General features: G+C 50.5%; 1 long non-coding RNA gene across 1 annotated transcript; it reads left to right on the forward strand.

Annotated features, from left to right (window-relative positions):
* The first annotated feature begins 7289 nt into the window (after positions 1-7289).
* Positions 7290-16708, forward strand: LOC124270100. Its single transcript, XR_006896677.1, has 3 exons — positions 7290-7384; positions 13610-13611; positions 16697-16708. It is a non-coding gene; the product is annotated as an uncharacterized LOC124270100 (long non-coding RNA).
* Positions 16709-22336: the final 5628 nt, after the last annotated feature.

Consider the following 22336-nt stretch of genomic DNA (forward strand, 5'->3'; position numbering starts at 1 on the left):
ACCAACATAGAATCCTATCTTAAAACGGCAAACCCAGGCTTTCCAAATCGCCTCTAGTGTGGATTCCGCAAAGAGCATGGAGCTAACATTGCTACGTACGTCCTGAAGGAAGCTATCTCATACTACCAGGATAGGAACTCAAGCGTGTATGCTGCTTTCCTAGACAACGAGAAGGCCTTCGACAGAATATGGCACGACGGACTCCTCCTGAAACTACACACTATTGGTGTGAAGGATCGTGCATGGCATCTAATCCTGCAATCATATAAAGAAGCACAAGCCTGTGTAAAGTACAACGGGATGACAAGTGATGTTTTTCATATCCACCAAGGAGTAGGACAAGGGCGAGTGTTATCAGCATGGATGTTTCTGGTCTACATCAATGACCTTATTTCGGAGTTAGACCAACTACAATGTGGACTAATTATTGGCACGAATCACATCCCGACGGTTCTACTTGCTGACGACACCACAGTCGTCAGTACTACTGTACATGGTCTCAATATGGCTCTTAACAAGATCCAAATCGCCTCTAGTGTGGATTCCGCAAAGAGCATGGAGCTAACATTGCTACGTACGTCCTGAAGGAAGCTATCTCATACTACCAGGATAGGAACTCAAGCGTGTATGCTGCTTTCCTAGACAACGAGAAGGCCTTCGACAGAATATGGCACGACGGACTCCTCCTGAAACTACACACTATTGGTGTGAAGGATCGTGCATGGCATCTAATCCTGCAATCATATAAAGAAGCACAAGCCTGTGTAAAGTACAACGGGATGACAAGTGATGTTTTTCATATCCACCAAGGAGTAGGACAAGGGCGAGTGTTATCAGCATGGATGTTTCTGGTCTACATCAATGACCTTATTTCGGAGTTAGACCAACTACAATGTGGACTAATTATTGGCACGAATCACATCCCGACGGTTCTACTTGCTGACGACACCACAGTCGTCAGTAGTAGTGTGCAACGTCTCCCTGGCGGGATTTTCAAGATGGCGGCACATCCGGTCCCCATGGGCGCCGCCATCTTGGATCAAGATGGCGACCCATGGTGACCGGATGTGCCGCCATCTTGGATCAGTCACTTCCGGTCAGGGGAGATCACTCGGGTTCCGGTTCCGGTGCTTCCGGTTCCGGTGGGTGCGCACGCATCGCGATGACGTCACGACCGGTTCCGGGGGGTGCGCGCACATGACGCTGACGTCACCTCCGGGCCAAGATGGCGGACGCGTTTCAAGATGGCGTCCCATCCGGTGGGATCGCGTGAGATCTCGCGGGATCTCGTGGAGTCTCGCGGGATCTCGCGAGCGTAGACGCCTTTCAAGATGGCGGAACGGACGAGCGGCGGACGGGACGGGACGGAGAGGAAAGGAGAGGGAAGGGAGGGAGAGAGGGGTGAGGCGGACACGATGGCGTGGCTAGACAAGTGTTAGTGTGTGTGTGTGTGTGTGTGTGTGTGGTGTGGTTAAAACAACATTGGATGTAGCATTCTTTCGAGCCAGGTGGGTGGCCCTGAAAAGGGCCGTTGGTATGAATGGGTGAGAGATCACCGAGGTATCTAGGGTGGTGATGGTGGTGCACTGGAGGCACTGCTACTGGAATCGTCCATGGGTTCGACAAACTCCAAGATGCGTTGAAGTAGAGAGTACATGGTGTCTATGCGATCTTGAACGAGGAGAACCTTGTCATGGAGTAGAGCCAGTAAATGATGGCTTTCACGTTTACTCACTTTCTTTGGCGGTTCACTTGGCTGGTAGGTGGGAGGAGCCGGACGTTTCTGGCCCTTGTTAGAGCAGTACATACTCTTATGGTCCTCTTCACCACAGTGACGGCAGGGATGTGGACAGGCGTAACTGAGATGACCTTCGTTTCTTCCACAGTTGTAGCAGGTGTTGTTATCGTGCTTGTTGTTGTTGTCCTTGGTCTTCTTGGGACATACGTAATAGCGATGACCTTGATCACCACACTCGGCACAGGTCACCTTGGGACAGTGTAGATAACTGTGGTCATCTGTTTCGCACAGGCGGCAACGGAAGGAGGCGGAGGCGGAGGCGGGAGACGTCTGCATGCTTCCAGTTTCAGTGAACAACTGATGAGGAGAGCTGGAAAACCTCGAATTTATATAGCTGTGGCTTGATGACGTCACTTTGACGCCTCTGGTTCGCACCGGTTGCATCCGGTTCGCACCACTCTCCTCCTGACTCAACAGGTTAGTGTGACGTCATGGAGTATGACATCATTCCTATAAATAACACATGAGCTCATGGTGCGCACTACTACGCTTAGGACAACCTATTGTGACGTCATAGGGTGGCGTGATGTATATAAACCAGGCTCAGCGTGGGTCTGACCAGTTCTCACCATGCCGTCACCACGAATGAACGAAGATGAACTTGAAGAGGAGCCTGTGCCCTACGAGTTGGAGCGGACGACTCAAAAAACAACCAAGAAATTCCGGACTGGTACCCAGCGCTACCACCTGAAGTTCAACCCTGTTTGGCTGCAGCGTCAACAGCCTGAAGACCTTCCCGTCGTTCTCAGAGAACAGTTTGATGCCGTGTTAGCAGATTTGAGAGACGATGTGGGTGGCCAGGATGGTGATCGCGTGGGATTGGCCCTGGAACACCCCGCCCTGGATACAGACATTCGAATCACGTTTCGGCGGATGGGTGACCTCCAGGGGGAACACATCATGGGCGAAGTGGAAAAAGTACAACAAAGCAACCACGACTTACATATCGATGACACCATGGACATTTTCTTACTACATGTAGAGGATCCTGATCGTATCGGTGAGGGGCACGGCCGGGCAACACACCTCGTTGGCTTAAACGCTTTCCTGGGAAAAGAAACAGTGCATCGTTCAAATCAAGAATGAGGATCAGCTCTGCTTTGCCCGTGCCCTGGTCGTGGCCAGTCACCACGCACACCAACCCGAACCTGTGACCAAGGAATGGACCAAGGAATGGAAACGGCTTTGTGATAGTCGCAGCCCGCTCAACTGAAGGCTGCCAAGGGCTTGTGTCGCCAACTCAAGATCCCCGAAGGTCCTTGTACAGGACATGACACGTGGGAGTTGTTCAGTCAACGTTTGGCCCCTTACTATCAGCTCAAAGTCTACTCCCAAGAGGTGTTGAATCGCCTCCTGTACAAGAGTGAAGTGGCTCAACCCACCAAGATCCTTCACCTCTATCATCACCATCACCATTACGATGTCATTACCTCCATGACTGCCTTCACAGGGTATCCCTACTACTGTGAGACGTGTGACCAAGGATACGCCCACGCTGAAGATCATCGTTGCACCCGAGAATTTCGATGTTACTGGTGCCAATGTCTTGGATACTGTGGCGACGTGGTCAGGGAGGACTCTCCTGTCTCCAATGTGGCGGATGGTTCGAGAAACCCTACCTGCTTTGAACGCCATCGGATGGCCTCCGCCAAGCATCCCAGCACCTGCTCCACCATCCACACCTGTCATCGTTGCTATGCCAAAGTCAACGTGAGGAAAATTCAGGGCATGGCCAACCACCAGTGTGGCACGAATTGGGACTGTAAGATCTGCAAAGAACCCTTGAAACCCAACCACCAGTGTTACATGTCCGTCATCGAACCACCGAAACAAAATGAAGACGGTGAAAAAATGGATGAAGACAAAGAACGGCAACAGCGTCAGTTCATCTTCTATGACTTTGAATGTACCCAAGATCAAGGGACTCATGTTCCCAACTTGTGTGGTGCATCTAGGATGTGGAAAATGTATTTCCGAGGCCTCGGATCAACTGTGTGACAAGTGCCCCTGGCGTAAAGAAGGAGAAGGACCTAGCCGCATCAAAGTGTTTCGGGGATCTACGACCTTGAAGGACATGGGCGACTGGCTGATGTCCCTGGTGGAAAAGAAAGAGAAGCAGAAGAAGAAACGTAAGGCATCCCAGCAGCAGCCGTCAGGCCGTGCCTCGAAACAACCCAAACTGTCATCACCAGAACCCGATGATGAAGATGTAGAACAAGACAACGACGACAAAGAACAAGATGACGAAGATGACATTTCCCCTACCATTGATGATGACGACGTTTTGGTCATTGCTCACAACTACCGAGGGTATGATGGACACTTGCTCCAACAGTACTTCCATCAACATCTCGTGAAAGCACCCCAGGTCACACTTCGAGGGAATCACATCTTGCAAATGACCGTGGGACGTCTGGTTTTCAAGGATTCCCTCAACTTCCTCACGATGGCTCTGAAGCAGTTTCCAAAAACGTTTGCCTTGACGGAACTCAAGAAAGGCTACTTCCCTCACTTCAACACCGAAGTTCACCAAGGCTATGTGGGTCCTTATCCTCCCGTGTCTACCTACGATCCTGACAGCATGTTTTCTGCCGAACGCAAAGCTTTTTTGGCCTGGTACGATGCACGAGTGGCTGAAGGGACTGTGTTTAATCTGGATGAAGAATTGTTGACTTACTGTCAGAGTGATGTGGACATTTTGCGTCGAGGCTGTGCTGCATTCCGCAACATATTCATTCAACAGAACAACGTGGACCCTTTCTATGAAGCAGTGACTCTACCCATGGCTTGCATGCTCACCTTCGAAAACAGTTTTGGAACCCCGCACCATCGCCATCCTACCTACTCAAGGTTATCGTCCCCAGCGCCGCTACTAAGCTTCAGTGTCTCCACTGGCTCAACTGGGTCATGCATCAACACCCTGGGGTCCACATCCAACATGCTCGAATGGTGGAGAAGTAGGCTTTGACTGTGCTGGCGGAAGTCGTTACATGACAGATGGCTACGGCGCCAAGACACGCACCGTGTATGAATACTTGGGCTGTTTCTGGCATGGATGTACTCGCTGTTACAAGACGGACCGATGTGAGCGCCATACTAGCTTGGGTACCACCCTTGGGAACGATACCATCATACCATGTACCGCCTGGGTGTGTTACGCCAACATCCGACATCGGCCAAGTGGTGACCCTCTGGGAATGTGATTTTCTGAAACAACAGAAAGACAACGGTGATCTGAGAGCCTTCCTGACTACCCTGCAAGGGCCCCATGCCTACATGCCTGACCGTTGAATCCTAGAGATGCTTTCTTTGGAGGTCGTACTCAACGCCACCAAACTGTACTCTGAAGCCAAAGAAGATGAAGAAATCAAATATGTGGACGTTTGCTCGCTGTACCCTTACATCTGCAAGTATGGTACTTTTTCCGTGGGACACCCGAGATCAAAGATCATCCTCCCGTGTCTGACTTGTTTGAGCTCCACGGTCTGATCCAGTGCCGAGTCTTGCCACCCACCGACCTCTATCATCCTGTTCTTCCTTACAAGTGTCAAGGCAAACTACTCTTTCCGCTGTGCCGTACGTGTGCGGAAGAGCAGTTGGATGCTCCCTGCCCCCACGGGGATGAAGACCGGGCATGGATCGGTACCTACGTCAGCAAAGAGCTTCAGTTTGCTGTTGAAAAGTGCGGCTATCAAGTGCTTCACATCTTTGAGGCTTGGCACTTTGACACGCTTGCCACCTACGATCCTGACACCCAAGAGGGAGGACTGTTTGCCAAGTATGTCAACAATTTCTTCAAAATCAAACAAGAGGCCAGTGGTTACCCGAAGGCTGTCCAGACCCAGGCCTACATCCACGAGATACAGCAGAAAGAGGGAGTCACCTTGGATCCTGCTCGCATTCACAAAACCCAGGACTACGTGCCTTAGCCAAGGCCTGTCTGAACAACCACTAGGGCAAGTTTGGTCAGCAGCGTTGGGTTTGCCAAGGACGAATATATCAGTTCCCCTGAGAGGTACTTTGCCCTCCTCCGGGATGAGCCGGCGTGGTGAAAGACATTAACATCATCAATGAAGACCTCATCTGTGTCACTCCACGAACCTCAGGCAGACTTTCACGACCCTCATCCAGCCCACAATGTGGCCATTGCAGCCTGGGTGACAGCACAAACCGATCTCAAGTTGTATTCTTATTTGCAACCGTTGGATCGGCGTGTCCTCTATTTTGATACGGACAGTATCATTTACATTCACCGTCCCAAGTTACAACCCGCCACTGGGAGATACCTTGGGGAGCTGACTGATGAACTGGGAGGGGCAACAGCATTCAAACCTTTGTCTCGGCAGGACCCAAGAATTATGGCTACAAGCTTCGCCATCCTCAATCTGACGGCAGTGTGGGCATCAGCAAGGTCCGAGGATTTACTTTAAATCACAGGGCGAGTCAACATGTCCACTTTGACAGCATGAAGAACCTCGTCTGTCAGAGGGATCAAGCCAACATCACGGTCCCGTACCCACACGCATCATTCGCGGAGGACCCGTCAGAACAGCGTGTTGCTGTCCAAGGACACCACCAAAATCTATCGCTGGTCTACACCAAGCGCCGAGTGCAGTACGACCCCAAAGCGCCCCCAGGGAAACTCTCCCCTATGGCTACAAGAGTGAACCCATCCCCTCCATGGACTTTTGATGCAGACATGCTCTGATCGATTGATGTTTAACCCATAAAATGTGATTGCCTTGTTCATTTGTTGTTGTTCTATCATTCAATAAATTGTGATTGTATTGTACTCTTGTGTTATGTCGTCTCTCTCTCTCTTCAGGGCCAGACCTGGTGGAGTCCATGGTCACCCTCAATCCTGTTGTACCCTGTTCTTAGACTCAGACCTGGTGGAGACCACGGTCACGTTGACGTCACACACCCTATGACGTCATCACGACCCTGTGTGTGTATATAAAGAGACGTTTCTGTCAGAGTCATTACAGATTCTGTTGTCTAAGAAAAGAGAAGGATGGAACCCGTTCACTCTGCGATAGGCTTAGGGAAAATCGTTGTGGTCTCGTGCACCGCTATCAAGCAGGTCGAAGCCGTGGTCGACAAACTGATGACGTTTAAAGTCCTGACCATCCTCATGAAGGCAGAGATTATCGAAAAACCTCGGACCTCCTTTGACCGTGTCAGAGAATTGCTAGACATGCTTCCCCGACGAGGACCTCAAGCTTACTCCCTCTTCTGCAAAGCTTTGGAGGAATGTGGAGAAACAGAAGCCATGACCTTGCTGGGTCTCAAGACTCCCACGGACAAGGCACAGTCACAAGTGACACTCCCCTGGTTATTCTTCTATGGAATCCAGTCACCGTTCAGCAACTTTCATCCAGCTGTGTTTACCTTGGATGGTGTTACATTTAATTGTGTTGAACAGTGTTACATGTACTCTAAAGCCATGTACTTTGGAGATTACGACAGTGCGACGCGTATTCTGCACGAGGCTGTTCCAGCAAAGCAAAAACGTCTGGGGCGATGTGTGAAAGGCTTCACTCAAACAGTGTGGGACACGATCAGTCTGGAGGTGATGACCAAGGCGTCCGCGGCAATTTTCTTCCAGAACAAGGACTTGAAACAGAGATTGATTCAATCCTACCCAAAGTCGTTAGCTGAAGCTAGCCCCTACGATCAACGATGGGGAATAGGAATGGGTGTATCTCATCCGAATATTGACAAACCCTGGACATGGTCGGGGAAAAACAAGTTGGGAAAAGCACTCATGCATCTTCGTGACACGCTGTTGTTGTTGTGAGTGACGTCATCCATGGACCAACTCCAATGGCGTCATCCATGCACGAGCCACGTGTCGTCATCCATGCACGCGCCACGTGACGTCATCCTGTGTATCTCTATAAAAGACTCTGGCCCCATCGTGATTACGTCATCATGCTGTTCGCTACTCTTTGTGCTTGCCACCTATCTCGAAAGAGACACTTTATAGAACAGTTCAGAAAAGCAGTGCAAGAGGCCATCCAGAACAACACGATCGTGGCGCTGCATTTGAAGTGGCGTCATTTGAAGTGGCGTCATAGCTTCGCTGTTGGTGTTGCCTATAAAAGCCATAAGGATCGATCGGCGGGTCATCGGTTGCATCAGTTCAGTCGTTGCAGATGGCATCTCCAGGCAACCTCCCTTCTTCTTTCGTCAACTTGGCCGCTTGAGGCAAAGGACCTCGCTTCTGACATGGCCCATCTCCACAACACCATGATGACTCAAAGCCAGTTATACAAGACCAACTACATGGATCTCCAGGACCCGGCTGCGTGTGATGGAACAAAAGTTGCCGTCGATCATCCGCAAGCTGGCAGATATTCAGCCGAAAAAGAAACACTGTATGGCATGATGGGTCGCTTCTGTGAGTTGACTGAGGAAGACTATTACTGGATGGCGTATCACCAAGACCGCTGCGTATCCTCTCGACAGCCAACAGATCGTGTCCTCGCTTGATCCTCATCGGTATCATCGATGCACATGCCAAGGAAAATGCAGGGGAGACCTTCCTCAACAAGATGTTCCACATCGTGTTCAAGTTGAGAATGGACGCCCTATGACCTATGACCATGGTGTACTGTACAGCAAGCTGCTGGCCAAACTCCAGGTGAAACTCTGGCCTCACCCACCCAGCTATGATCTTCGATATGCCACCTGCACTCTACCTTTGTTCTCCAATGATCCAGAGGTCACCGACATGGCGCCCAAGCCGTGCCTCGAAAAAGAATACCTCCCAAGACCCGCCTGCCAAGACTTCTCCAAAGAAGAAGAAGAAGAAGGTCTCACCCCGCCCCTTCCCAAGGCACCCACCAAGATGACGTCACCTCCCCAGGTGACCCTGGCCCTGACTTCTCCAAAGAAACAGAAGAAGAAGGAGGAGGCCCCCACCAAGACAGTCACCAAGAAGGCGTCCCCTCCCAAGACACTCACCAAGAAGGCACCCCCAAGCCTAAGAGTCTCAAAGCACCCCAGACTCCAAAGAAACAGTTGGAGATGACTGACTTGTGGGAGGCGAGAAGGGTCAAGGGATCAGTCCTGGGGCTATCAGAGGGGAGAGTTACTCCAGATCTGCAAGACTTGTATGATCTACTCCCGATGGCTATCACCATGGAAGCAGAGCAGACAAGGGCAGAGCAGAGAGTGAGAGCAGAGAGGGCTCAGAGACGACTTCAGTGGCGGCTCCAGAGGCGAGGATCTGGTGATGACTTCAGTGACGGCTCCAGAGACGGATCTGGTGATGGCTTCAGTGACGGCTCCAGAGACGGATCTGGTGATAACTTCAGTGACGGCTCCAGAGGAGGAGCCAGAGACTTTGCCGACATTCCCATGTTTAACGATGAAAACCATTTTCATCCCGGTCAAATGGACTTTTCACGATTGTTAGACTTGCAATCCCAATGATCACCTGAACTGGTGGTGATCTGTGGATGACCTGTTGTTGTTGATCTGTTAATGCATCATTATTATTGTTGATCTGTTTGCCATGTTGATGTTGTTCCTCAATAAATTGTGAATTCCATTTTCAAAGGGTTGTGTCTTCTATATCTTCAGGGATCTTAGCTCTTAGAGGTCATTTCCGGTGCAACCCGCAGGGTGGTAAGACGATGTGTCAGTATGTCAGGGACACTATCAGGGACAGTGTTAGACTCAGACCTGGTGGAGGCCATGGTCACCCCACTCACGTTACGTCATCCCTTTACCATGTTAATTGCAGGCCCTACAGGGTCAGGTAAAACATCGTTTGTCAAAGCCTTCATGGAACATGTGTTTCAACCGGGGATCCTAGATCTTCCACCTCAGGGCATCGTGTGGGTGTACAGTGAATGGCAACCCATGCATGAGGACTTGGAAGTTCTGACTTCGAGGTTAGGGATACCCTGACGTTTGTGCAAGCGATGGGGAAGCCAACACGCAGTTACCTGCAGGGTCTGGGGCTAAGACCGAGAAGGGTTTGCCTACACCCCATTGGTTGATCATTGATGATTTGCTGGGCTGACAATACCAAAGAGGAAGAAGCCGAGGTTCTGCGATGGTTTACCAAGAAAAGTCATCATCGCCAACACGTCCGTGTTGTACTTGACGCAAAACCTCTTTGCTTCATCGCCTCATCATCGCACCATTAGTTTAAATGCCCACTACATGGTGCTGTTTAAAACCGAGGGACGCCTCGCAAATGGATCACTTGGCCAGACAAATCTTTCCAGGACAGGCGGCCTTCCTTGGGGAAGCCTATGAGGATGCCACTTTGGCTCCTTATTCCTATTTGTTTCTGGACTTGAAACCGACCACGGCCAAAGAGCACCGTATCACGGTCCCATCTCTTTCGTAACCCACCACCCTTTACATTCCCAAGTAAGTGATAAATAGAGATGGCGTCTACCCCTGACCGCCAGTTGACCCAGAGCTGCCATGGGAGACAGGCGAAACAGACCCAGCCCCATAAACGTGCTGTTGCCACAGGGTTGTTTAAACCGATCCATAAAACACTCTTGACCACCTTGGGGTCGTGATCCCACCGAACAACATCGGTCAGGCGGCAGCGGTTGTACGAAAGTCTAAGTGCTCCTCCTCCTCTGCTTCCTCCTCCTCCTCCAAACAAAGGCGTTCCTTAAAGCAGTTGTACCCCACAGCACCCACCATGAACAACCGCGTTTGTCCCTGTCAGTGCGTATCGGTGCCTCTCCTGCTGCCTTCTCTCCCCTTCTTCTTTTCCGGCCTCTCCCCTTCATTCCCATCGTCTCCCTCTCTCCCACCATGATCCAACCCTTTCAACCCTTGACCCAGCGGCGTACCACCAGCACCAAACGCACCGGCAAGAAGCGTCACGGTGCTTCGCGCCCAGCCGGGCACCCCGCGCAAAGGAAGCCACAGAAGCATGCCCGCCCGCAGAAAAGTCAAACCCATCATCGTGAAGAAACGACTCCCGCCGGCAGAAGCGTGGCTGTCAAAGGGCGTCATCGACTGTTGCAATGGTTTGTCATTGCCGTGAGAAATCTGCGAGCAGGGCGTGTTCCTTTGAAGGCGCAGCACAAGACCTGGCTGTTGAGACACCAAGACATGCTGACCAAGATTGCGAATCCACGACTACCTTTGGATGAGCATGCAAGAGTTACCTGATGAAGCGCAGTGGAAGTGGTACGTTGGCTGGTGTGTTGACCAGTATCTTGCTGAACTGGCAGTCCTACCTACAGGAAAACAGCAGAAGCCCTCAGCACTCGCCGTCGCCGCCCGTGCCCTAAGCAACCCCAGGGCGCCGCCAAGTCACCCACCCGACAGAGAAGAACAAGCAGAAGAAGAAAGGGTCACTTCACCCTCAGCCCCAGGTGCAGCCTTGACCCGGATGGTGTTAAAGTCAAAGAAGAAGAAGAAGACCACAAGCGGCATTACCCCCACTCCCTCCAGCGACATTACCATAAATAGAGGCCTCCCACCCCATCCTGGTCAGTTCAATGGTAGCAGCTGCAGGGACGACACCATCATCATCATCATGTCGGCACGCGTTTGAAGCGTCACAAAGAAGCTCTGTCATGTGTGTAGTCCTTCTGCGACACCAGCCATGCGACAGGCTATTTTGAAACAGGCCCCATCGGAACTGATTCAAGCCATCTGTGAATGCGTGGTGAATTTGTATGAGGCAACATTCCTATGACAGCACAGCAACGTCAACGTTTACAAAAGCATGGGTCACTGATGCATACGTTGATGAAAAAGAAGGTGTCTGTGTCCAAGAAACGTCAACTTTACAGCAGAAAGGAAGGGGATTAGGTCTCTTGTCTGCCTTGGCATCGGTGGTGGGTCCCTTGGTGTCTGGCCTGTTGGGTAGATGATCCTCAAGGAAGATCCTCAAGGAAGATCCTCAAGGAAGATCATAAATAGAGGACACATCCTAGATTGGCGTTAGTTGCATCTGCACCGCCCTACCACCAAGATGAAGCATGCACGGAAGATGGTGATGGTCCCAGAAGAGGTATGGCAAAGTCTGCAAGAAGAAAAACGCCAACGACATTTGCTCAAGTCCAACCTGTTGGAACAGAAACGTGTGCACACGCGCCACGATATGGATACCCTCGATCCGTGATGACACGGTTCCTTTTAGGGACCGAGAGCAACAGTATAACACCTTGCTGCAACACACCTTGGCGTTTCAAGACCAAGCAGCTGTCAAACCACGACCACCTTTAGAGGCCACGGGCACCCCAGGGTTGGCACTCCCAGGGTTGGCACCCCAGGACTGGATCTCCTCACCGTAAGTACGGTTGACTTACTGAGTCACACCGTGTTCGGTCCGCGTGAGAGGTCGCCTTCCTAAGAAGGAGTCCGCTGAAGCCGATCGTGAGAGCAGTGGCTCATGGTTTGTTTGTTCTTTTGTTTCAGAACCCGATGATGTCGAAGCCATTCTGAATGAAGTCGTGCAAACGGTTCCCAAAACGCTACAGACCAAGGCCAGGCAGTTGATGGCCCGTATTCGTGCTCATCCCGACTTGGGTTGGAATGAGTGAGGTCAATTCGTGGTGGAAGGGGAACCCATGCCTGGGACGCACATGGTGGATCTCATCAATGATCTTGTTCGACAACGTACCAAATTAGGCCCTCCACGGGGTTGGAATATTCTGGGTCAGTATCTCGCTTCCAGCAATGTACCCCATGAACTGATTGGTAACCCTCACGTTGGTCCTGGATGATGAAAACCAAAGGGCATCCACCCAGCCTCCTCCTGACACCCCGTGAAGCGTCCACACCCTCCACCCGCTGACTTGTTTTTGACACCCCCTGCATCCAACCTTCCTCTGGAACCCCAGAAGAAGAAAAAAGCTGTAGAGACCCCCTCCTCCCCTCTCAACCGGGTGCGTCAGTGGATTCACTTTTAATAAAAGGGAGCAGAGGGTGATGTCAACGACAGTGTCATCATGAGACGTCCAAAGAGAAACAACATCAGCAAAGCATCATCATCATCGTCTTTGTCACCTGCATGGACACGATGGCTCCACCACACCTATTACGATCCCAAACACCCAGCAGGCTATGGAGGGTGGCTTGCCTTGTGGCAAGCAGCAGGACATCAAGCCAAAGCAGGACCCAAGAAGGGGGGAAGCAAAACGGGGTCAAGGCCCACCCAACGCCAGGTGCGGCAATGGTTGAAAACCCAGGACACGTACACCTTGCACAAACCAGCCCGACGCTCATTTCCCAGGGATCATTACCGTGTGGGTGGCGTGGATGAATTGTGGCAAGCCAATCTGAGCGATCTCCTTGCGTATCAGAAAGAGAACCAAGGCAACCGGTATTTGCTGTGTGTCATCGATGTTTTTCTCCAAAATGGCTTGGGTGCAGCCATGAAAGCCAAGACCGGTGCCACTTTGATAGAGGCCTTTCAACGGATCCTGAAACAAGCCCAGGACGTGTGCCATCCCAGTTACAGACCGACAAAGGGACTGAATTTGTCAATGCCCTTTTCAAGCCTTCCTCAAGAAACGGGGTATTCATTTCTACACCAGTCAAAACCCAGAAACCAAAGCCTCTGTGGTGGAACGTTTTCAAAGGGCGTTGAAAAACCGTATGTGGCGTTACTTCACCCAACAAGGGACACGCCACTACCTGAAGGCCTTACCCCAACTGATGCATTCCTACAATCATCGTGTCCATCGTACGATTGGACAACGCCCCGTGGATGTACGTCCTAACGCTCCCTACGATGAAATTCGGGTGTTGGATCACATGGAGCGACAGAAGAAGCAGAAGCAGCGCCAACTCAAGACAAAGAAGAAGAAGAAGAAGTACCCTCTCTTGTTACCGGGACCCGTGTCCGTTTGAACAAGACCAAGGGTACGTTTGACAAAGGTACCTTCCCAACTGGACCACCGAACTGTTCACCGTGGATCGGGTGGTGAAAGGGCGTGTTCCTCCTGTCTACCAAGTGAAAGATGATCATGGAGAAGTGCTGCAAGGCACCTTTTACCCACAAGAACTGCAACCCATTCAGAAAACGGATGATGTGTACACAGTGGATCAGGTCCTGAAAGCGGCGGCGTCGTCAAAAAGGATGAAGTGTTGGTGAGATGGTCAGGATACCCTGCCAGCTTTGATTCATGGATCCCTGCGGCTCATCTGGTCTTTAAATAGCGTGGCCTCCAGTCTCCCACCGTCAGTGGAGCCTCCACCATCATGCAGAGTGAACCGATCTCAAGGTGCAAGGAGAGCGGCAAGCCATCCCCACGCTGGTGTTGCTTTGGCATGGACTTGCCACGAAGTGAAGTGGTGTTTTTCTCCCAAGTGTTTCTGATATATGGCGTGGTCATCATGAGCATGGTTCAGTTGGCATTGGACAACGGTGAGAAACAGTTGTGGACAGCTTTGTTGGCCAGTAGCTTGGGGTACTTGCTCCCACAACCCACGTTGGTGTCATCGTCGTCGTCGTCATCATCCACGTTGCCACCTTCCTCGACTACATCTCCAACCCCCTCTGTATCCAGCCTGGTTCCCTAAGAGAGAGAGAGAGAGAGAGAGATGTCGGTGTCTGTGTTTTCCAAGCGGGACTTTTACGTGACCTTACCCAGCGATGCGTCCATGGATGTTCATCCTGACAACAGAGTGAATCATTACGAAGTCAAACTACCCTTTCCCATTCAAGTGAATCGTCAGGAGTGGGAAGTCGGCGTCAGTGAACTTCATTTCCCCATGACATGGTACAATGTGTCATACCCCTTCAACTGGTTTGTCCTTCATGTGAACTTGGAACGTATGACCCGGACTTACAGTTCAGCAGAACGCGATGCGACCGTGATAGAAGAGAACCCAGGCCTCATCAGAGCCGTCAGCGAAAAGGTCATTATTCCAGAAGGAGTGTATTCCTGTCGCCAACTGGTCCAGAGACTGAACATCCTGCTTCAACACACCTGTGCACGGCTGTTGGACAAGCATACGCAAGATGTTTACCAAGCGGATGCCAGAGGTCGTTTCACCGTCACCGTGAACTACCCCAAAGAAGAGCTCCGATTTGAAATGCGTGGCAAAGCGCATGTCAACTTTATGCTCCCACCCGAAGACATGTGCAGAGCCATCACGGGTTCCTCCTGCAGAACCGCAAACCAACCTGGCCACGATGCCACCAGGTCTGCCTACACCACCCGATTGGTGTTGCCTGCTCCTTTAGTACGTATGCTGGGATTCATACAGCTCCCCATGGTGGGCCGAAGCAGAAGAAATAAGTCAAGTCTCTGCTCAGCCTGTGCAAGTGGCTGCGTTTGACCGCCTCTCGTCGTGGGTGAACAGGAAGCACACCATCTGGCTGGTTTTGATACCGTGTAACGTCTACTCGGATGCGGTGGAAGATCAAATCGTGGGGATACCATGGCTCCCTTACTGATGTATGTCCCGTGTCGTCAGCCAGATGATGGAAGACAGCGCCGTGATCAAAACCCCTCAGCACCTACGCTACATGGGATTGCGTCAGGGAACCACGGATGCCATTCGAATCTATTTAACGGATGGCGAGGACGTCTCGTGCCATTCAGACTGGGAAGACCATCGTGACACTTCATTTCCGTCCTCGCCGTCTGGGCACGCATGCGTTCTGAGAATCAGCATGGTAGGACATCAGTGTATCAGACTCCGTAGTGGCAGCGGCTTGGGTGGACAGCAGCGAGGAGGCAGCTTAGCTGTGTACCGAGGACGCATTCATCAACGAGGGAGAGGTTTCGGTAACATCTTGGGTAACTTGGGACGTTCAGCGCTCTCCATCCTCAAGACGGTGGGAAAATCCGCTCTCAAATCAGGCGTCAAGATGTTGCCGGGATTGGTGCAAGATATCCGTTCAGGACACCGAAGTGTGGGGGACAGTTTGAAACATCATGGGAAACAAGCCTTACTCGCCACCTTGCGACAGCACCCACCACCAGGATCACCTGCTCGCAAACGAAAACGGAAACAGTCCGTGGGATCCACCAAGAAACGTAAACCCTTGTTTTGAGAGAAAGAGATAAAGACCCACCCCAATGGGAAAGGAGTTCAGTTCAACACCAGACACCGTAGGGTCAAGACGTGTTGTGCAGACCTGTTGTATAGACCTGTGGTCCAGATCAGCTGTCAAGATGATGCGCCGAGATGCCTGTGAATGCTCCAAGGCCCAACTGGATCTCTTTTCTGTGCCCCCTGTGGTGACGTCCGTCCAAGAAGGTCAGTGGATTCGATACAGCCCTCTGGCACCCCCTTCGGTCGCGGGCCCCCCTCCAATTTAACATTGCTAACCCTGTCAATGCCTACATCGATTTGAGCCAGTGTTACCTCCGCATCTGCCTCAAAATCAAGAATGCAGATGGTACGAATGCAGTTCGTGAGGGCGATGGGGCACTCGCCGTGTCCACGGTGAACAACATGATGCATTCCCTCTTTCGTGAAGTGCGTGTACAAGTGGGACACAACCAACTGGAAATTACTCCTTCCATGGGTACCTATCCCTACCGAGCCTATTTGGAAACGTTGCTGAGTTATGGGAAGGCAGCCAAAGGGACCCATCTCCAGTGTCCAGGATGGTACACCGATGAAGCTGGAAAAATGGATCACTTTAATGCTGGCGCCCAGAATGCCAACGCCGGACTTGTCGCGACGACGAGGGTCATTCTACCCACCGAGGCGTGGAACTGACAGGACGTCTCCACTGTGACCTGTTTCTCCAAGACCGGTACCTGGTGGATGGAGTCCCCATGAAACTAGAACTGATTCGCAGCCCGAGTGATTTCTACTTGATGAGTGCTGGAGACGTCGAGTGCCGATTTGAACTGACCAAAGCCGAGTTTTACGTGCGCCAAGTCAACATTGATCCTGCCATACGGGAACAACACGTGAAACACATGTCACCAGGAGTCACGGCCAAATATCCTTTGACCCGAGTCCAAGTCACAGCCCACGACATCTCAGGAGGAGGACGCGATTTCCACAAAGATCAACTGATTGGAGGCCAACTGCCCAAACGAGTGGTGTTGGGATTAGTGGACAATGATGCTTTTGCTGGCAGCAAGGAAAAGAACCCCTACCATTTCAAGCACAACAACGTGACCAGTCTCAAGCTGAAACTCAATGGGCAAGAAGTGCATGGCACCGAAATCAAAAGCGACTTTCAGGACAACAGTGCCTCGCTCAAACAGTTGTACATGAACCTGTTCCGCAACACGGGACACCTGTGGCAAGAACATCCCTGCAACCTCACCCTGGACGAATTCAGGAACGGATTCACCGTGTGGGTGGTGGATCTGACGGCAGATCTGGGCGCAGATGAAGGGTATAACTACCCACGACAGACGGGCAAGTTGGGACTTGAACTTCAGTTTGCAGAACCCTACCACGCCCGTCACGCTCGTCTGCTACGAGGAATCTGGCGTTTTGGAAATTGATCGGTTCCATAGCGCTCTGATGGTCTAAGGATGGACGGCGGCGACAGTGGCTTGGACGACCAGACACTTGAACGCCTACGCATACAACAGGATCCCCTGCTGCGACCCCTCTACCAAGGTACCTTTGCCCGAGATCACTTTGCCACCACCGTGCTGTGTGAACAGCAGGAGGGACATTATCCTAAAGCCTACATTGTCAATACGGACCCCAGCCATCTCCCAGGACAACACTGGGTGTGCGTGTATCGTCCAGTACCAGGTGCCATGGACTACTTTGACAGTTATGGACTCCATCCCTATCAACAGCATCCAGACTTTCGGAATGTCATGACCTTCGCCGGATGGCTCCAACAACGGTGGAATGGCCAGTCACTTCAACCCTGGTTCAGTGCCTCTTGTGGAATGTACTGTTTGTATGTACTGGCTCATCGTGCCCGTGGATGGTCTTTTGACGAAGTGATGGAACAGTTTGATCCCTACGATACCCTCGTCAATGAAGAACGTGTAAGACGTTGGTTTCAACCCGCACGCCTGACAGACAACAACAACAACGCTGACCATGATCCACACCCCTGCCAAAGGACACAACCTTATCGTTCTGATGTGATGATATTACAGTTCTGATGTTACAGTTCTAATGTTACAGTTCATACCGTTTGTAAACAAAAGATCAGGGACGCCCCTAATCCTGTCTCTTTTGTCAAAGTGTTCTTGTTAGCGGGGGAAATAAAACGTTTGAAAAATGTCAACCTAGTGTTGTTATTATTGTTGTTGGCATTGAAACGAACCTTTCTTTTGAGAGAGATGGATGGCCCTGAAAAGGGCCGTTTTTTCGGAGTGTACTTCACTCCAGGGACCACAGTGGGGTCATACATTGGCAGGGATGGATGGTCATCTTTGTCTTGACGGGGCACTTGCTCCCATGAGTCAAGCGCCGGATGTACGTGTCCTTCAAGACAGTGCCACAGTACACACATTGGAAGGTACCACGATAGTCATCAGTCCCATTAGCGTAAACAGGCAGGCAGCCATGGCATCGTTGGCACTGCCATGCCGGTAAGGAGGGTGGCGATGGTGCCTCCAAGGGTATCAGCTCTAACTCCCAGTTTTCTTCAGACATGATTGCTGGTTGTAACACTGCTTCGGTCATTCCGCTCATCCTATATAGTGAGAGCTCACGATCATGACGTCAGCGGTGCCACGTCATGACCCTCACGCGCGACCATGACGTCATCGATACCACGTCATTACCCTCACGCGCGACCATGACGTCATCGATACCACGTCATCGATACCACGTCATCGACGACACGTCATCGCTGTCTGGTCGCCCATATATAAACTCCAGCATGGGTCAGTGAGAGCTATCTTCATGCAACATGAATACAAGAAAAGTAGAAGTCATGCGACCGACGCCTTACAGGAAAAATTGTGGTAGGCAGCAATGCCTACGATGCAGCCCTACCTTACAAGGGAAGGCTGACATCAAAAGGGAAGAGACAGAAGCAGCGGCAGCCCCACCATCCACGGCAGTACCACCTCCGCCACCGGCATGGCAATGTCTACCACCCAATTGGAAGTTCATTATATGCCAAACGTGTTGGAAAGCCTTGCCGTCCAACCAATTCGATGTCACCCCAGGTGCACCGTACTACGTGTGTACCTACTGCGGGGGGCGGCGTCCGCAAAGGGGCTAACCATCTCCACGACGAAGTCTGCCCCGGGAAATTTATTTTCCGGGGCCTCGACCTGCTCTGTCTATGTACCATCGCCACCACAAAGTGAGGTCTCACCTTTCCGTCCATACCATCACAACGGCCCTTTTCAGGGCCACCCACCTGGCTCGAAAGAATGCTACATCCAATGTTGTTTTAACCACACCACACACACACACACACACACACACACTAACACTTGTCTAGCCACGCCATCGTGTCCGCCTCACCCCCTTTCTCTCCCTCCCTTCCCTCTCCTTTCCTCTCCGTCCCGTCCCGTCCGCCGCTCGTCCGTTCCGCCATCTCACGCGATCCCACCGGATGGGACGCCATCTTGAAACGCGTCCGCCATCTTGGCCCGGAGGTGACGTCAGCGTCATGTGCGCGCACCCCCCGGAACCGGTCGTGACGTCATCGCGATGCGTGCGCACCCACCGGAACCGGAAGCACCGGAACCGGAACCCGAGTGATCTCCCCTGACCGGAAGTGACTGATCCAAGATGGCGGCACATCCGGTCACCATGGGTCGCCATCTTGATCCAAGATGGCGGCGCCCATGGGGACCGGATGTGCCGCCATCTTGAAAATCCCGCCAGGGAGACGTTGCACACTACTGTCAGTACTACTGTACATGGTCTCAATATGGCTCTTAACAAGATCCACCAATATGCCTGCCGTTGGAGAATGACATACAACGCCAGTAAGAGCTGTGTCCTGCCCTTCACAAATTCTACAAAATATCTCAACAAACCCGTTTTCAGAATCGGGGATGTAAGACTGCCAATCAAATCCAACACTGTGTATGCGGGACCCATCATGTATACCGAGAAAGCAAGAGAAAGGACAACTCGTGCATGTGCCAAAGCGAGAAGAGCAAACTCACTCCGAGATGTAGGATTACGAGCTGGTGGATTAAACCCTGTGTCATCGTCCAATATCTGGCAAAGAGTTATCTTTCTTTCTGCATTCTACGCATGTGAGCTGTGGAGCAATATCAGCAGCACTGAGATGAATGAAATGGAAATTGTCCAGCGCTACTTTGCTAGAAGAGTCCAGAACCTCCACAAGAGATCTCCTACAGTTGCTACAGCTCAGGTGCTAGGACTATGGTCAATGCAAGGCAGAGTAGATAAATCAAAGCTCCTGTTTTGGGGCCGACTCTGTCGCTCAGCCAGTACCAGTATTGTGAAGCCTATCTTGTATTTGAGATTCGCGGAATATATGTCTACTGTGGTAAAAAGTACAAGATCGATTGCCCATGACCTTTTGAATGCAGCTCACAAATATGGATTTTCAGATATCATTGATACCTTCATGACAACAGGAGAATTTCCATGCAAAAATGTATGGAATTCCATGGTACAGAAGGATACATGCCACCACGAACACACTGAATGGAGAAGTAAACTTCAAGAGCGTCCAAATATGCAGAGATTTGGTGCCATTCATACACGCTTCTCTCCTCATCGTCTCTGGAACCTGTGTTTGTGGTATAACATGGCCACCCCTCCTGTCTATGCTCTGATAAAGTTGGGTACACTGCCCGTCACACTTGGACTGTGTCTTATATGCGAGACTGAAAGTGAGGACATTGTAAAACATCAACTCCTATACTGTGACAAGCTGGTAGAAAACAGGAACGAACTGAGCGAGCATCTGTTTGATAACGTGTCTCTTGACACGTATATGAGACTCGAAGATGCTGAAGACGAGGTTAAAATCCTCACATACCTTGGTTCCATTACTCCGGTTGTGCAGGACATGACCCTTGATAGCTGGGCTAGGTTCATGAGCATTATTGCAAAACGCATCAGTGCATGGAACTTAGCCAGCATTCTGTATTTATAAGAATAGCATGCAATGCTTTGTACATATTGCCCAGTGATCATCTGTTGCCAAGAGCTATGATTTCTTGTGTTCTGTTGAATGTTTCAAATATTATTGAACTTTCTATTTTTTCACAAATATGTGTTATGCTCTAAAAATATATACATAACTGGATGTATAACTCTCTAAACCATTGGTGGAAATAAAGAACATTCATTCATTCATTCATTCATTCTTTCTCAGTTTTCACATACACAAATATCTTGACGTACGTATTGTTTAGCTGTAAAACGTGTGATCTAAAGTTCATAATCGATTATGGTTTAAGAGGCCGATTCTTAACACTAATTACACACACACACACACACACACACACACACACACACACACACACACACACACACACACACACAAATTGAATCACTACTGTCCTGTTTTTGACCATGAACGTGATCTGTTCTCAGAATTCGATAATCCGGCATACTCGTTAATCCGACATTTTGCTGTGCAACGGTCGATGTCGGATTAACGAGACTTGACTGTATATATGTACGTGTGTCAAAAAAAAGTCAATATAACACAGATGGGATAATATAGAATGTCTTAAATAGACTGTAAGTGAATGGACATCACACTTGTAAACGACTTTCAGCAGACGTTCCACTGACATGCGGACGCGGGATTTTACAAACGGGCTTTCGGTGATTCAGGGATCGAATATGCATGACATGTAACGTGACAAGTAAGTAATCAGAAACCTTATTACATTCTGTGTATTGTTATTTGCTGTTATGGTGTTTATTGTAACCAAGGGAAATCCTGATAAGTACAGTCGCTTTCACACCTAATAAGTTTCACCTGTTTTCGCCGAGACTCTTGGTATTGGTGACAAAGACTATTTGTCATTATGTTGTGAACTGTATGAGGTATGCAGCGATTCATGTATCGAGGACGGGTTTGAATGATACTACGCTATAATAGACAAAACACGTACGTGATTTCTGTAAACACTATGCAATATGGCGGGGAAAGATTTCCGCCCGTAACCCCCGTATTGTTTAAAATCATTATATGCCTAAGAATATACGCCTATGTTTTTTTATAAACAGCCTATGCCTGACCCTAAGCCTAAACCTAACCCTAAAATCTAACCCCAAACCTAACCCTAAACCCTCGAAATAATCCTAATAAAAAGAATACATTTCAAGCGGGGGTTACGGGCGGAACTCTTACCGCGAGGGTTAGGGTTAGGGTTAGGGTTAGGGTCCCGAAGGCAGGGACCCGTAACGTGCAGGTGTCCCAAGAATTTCCAACAGAATTAAAAACTGCGAAGTGCATTTATGCGTGTGATGTAGTTTGAATTTGAGTCTACAGCTGACAGTGACAGTTGTAGAGGAGGTACATAGATATGTCGCTGTGTGGTATCCAGGGCCTAGATTTTCGAAGCTCTCTTAGCGCTAAAATAGTCGTAAGTGCCATTCATTAACAATAACTTACGACTATCTTAGCGCTAAGAGAGTTTCGAAAATCTAGGCCCAGGGCTGGGGGTAAAACAGTAGGTTGGACATCAA

This window comes from Haliotis rubra, unplaced genomic scaffold (genome assembly GCF_003918875.1).
Source record: "Haliotis rubra isolate DU_JTF1 unplaced genomic scaffold, ASM391887v1 Scf15, whole genome shotgun sequence".
Classification (NCBI taxonomy): domain Eukaryota; kingdom Metazoa; phylum Mollusca; class Gastropoda; order Lepetellida; family Haliotidae; genus Haliotis; species Haliotis rubra.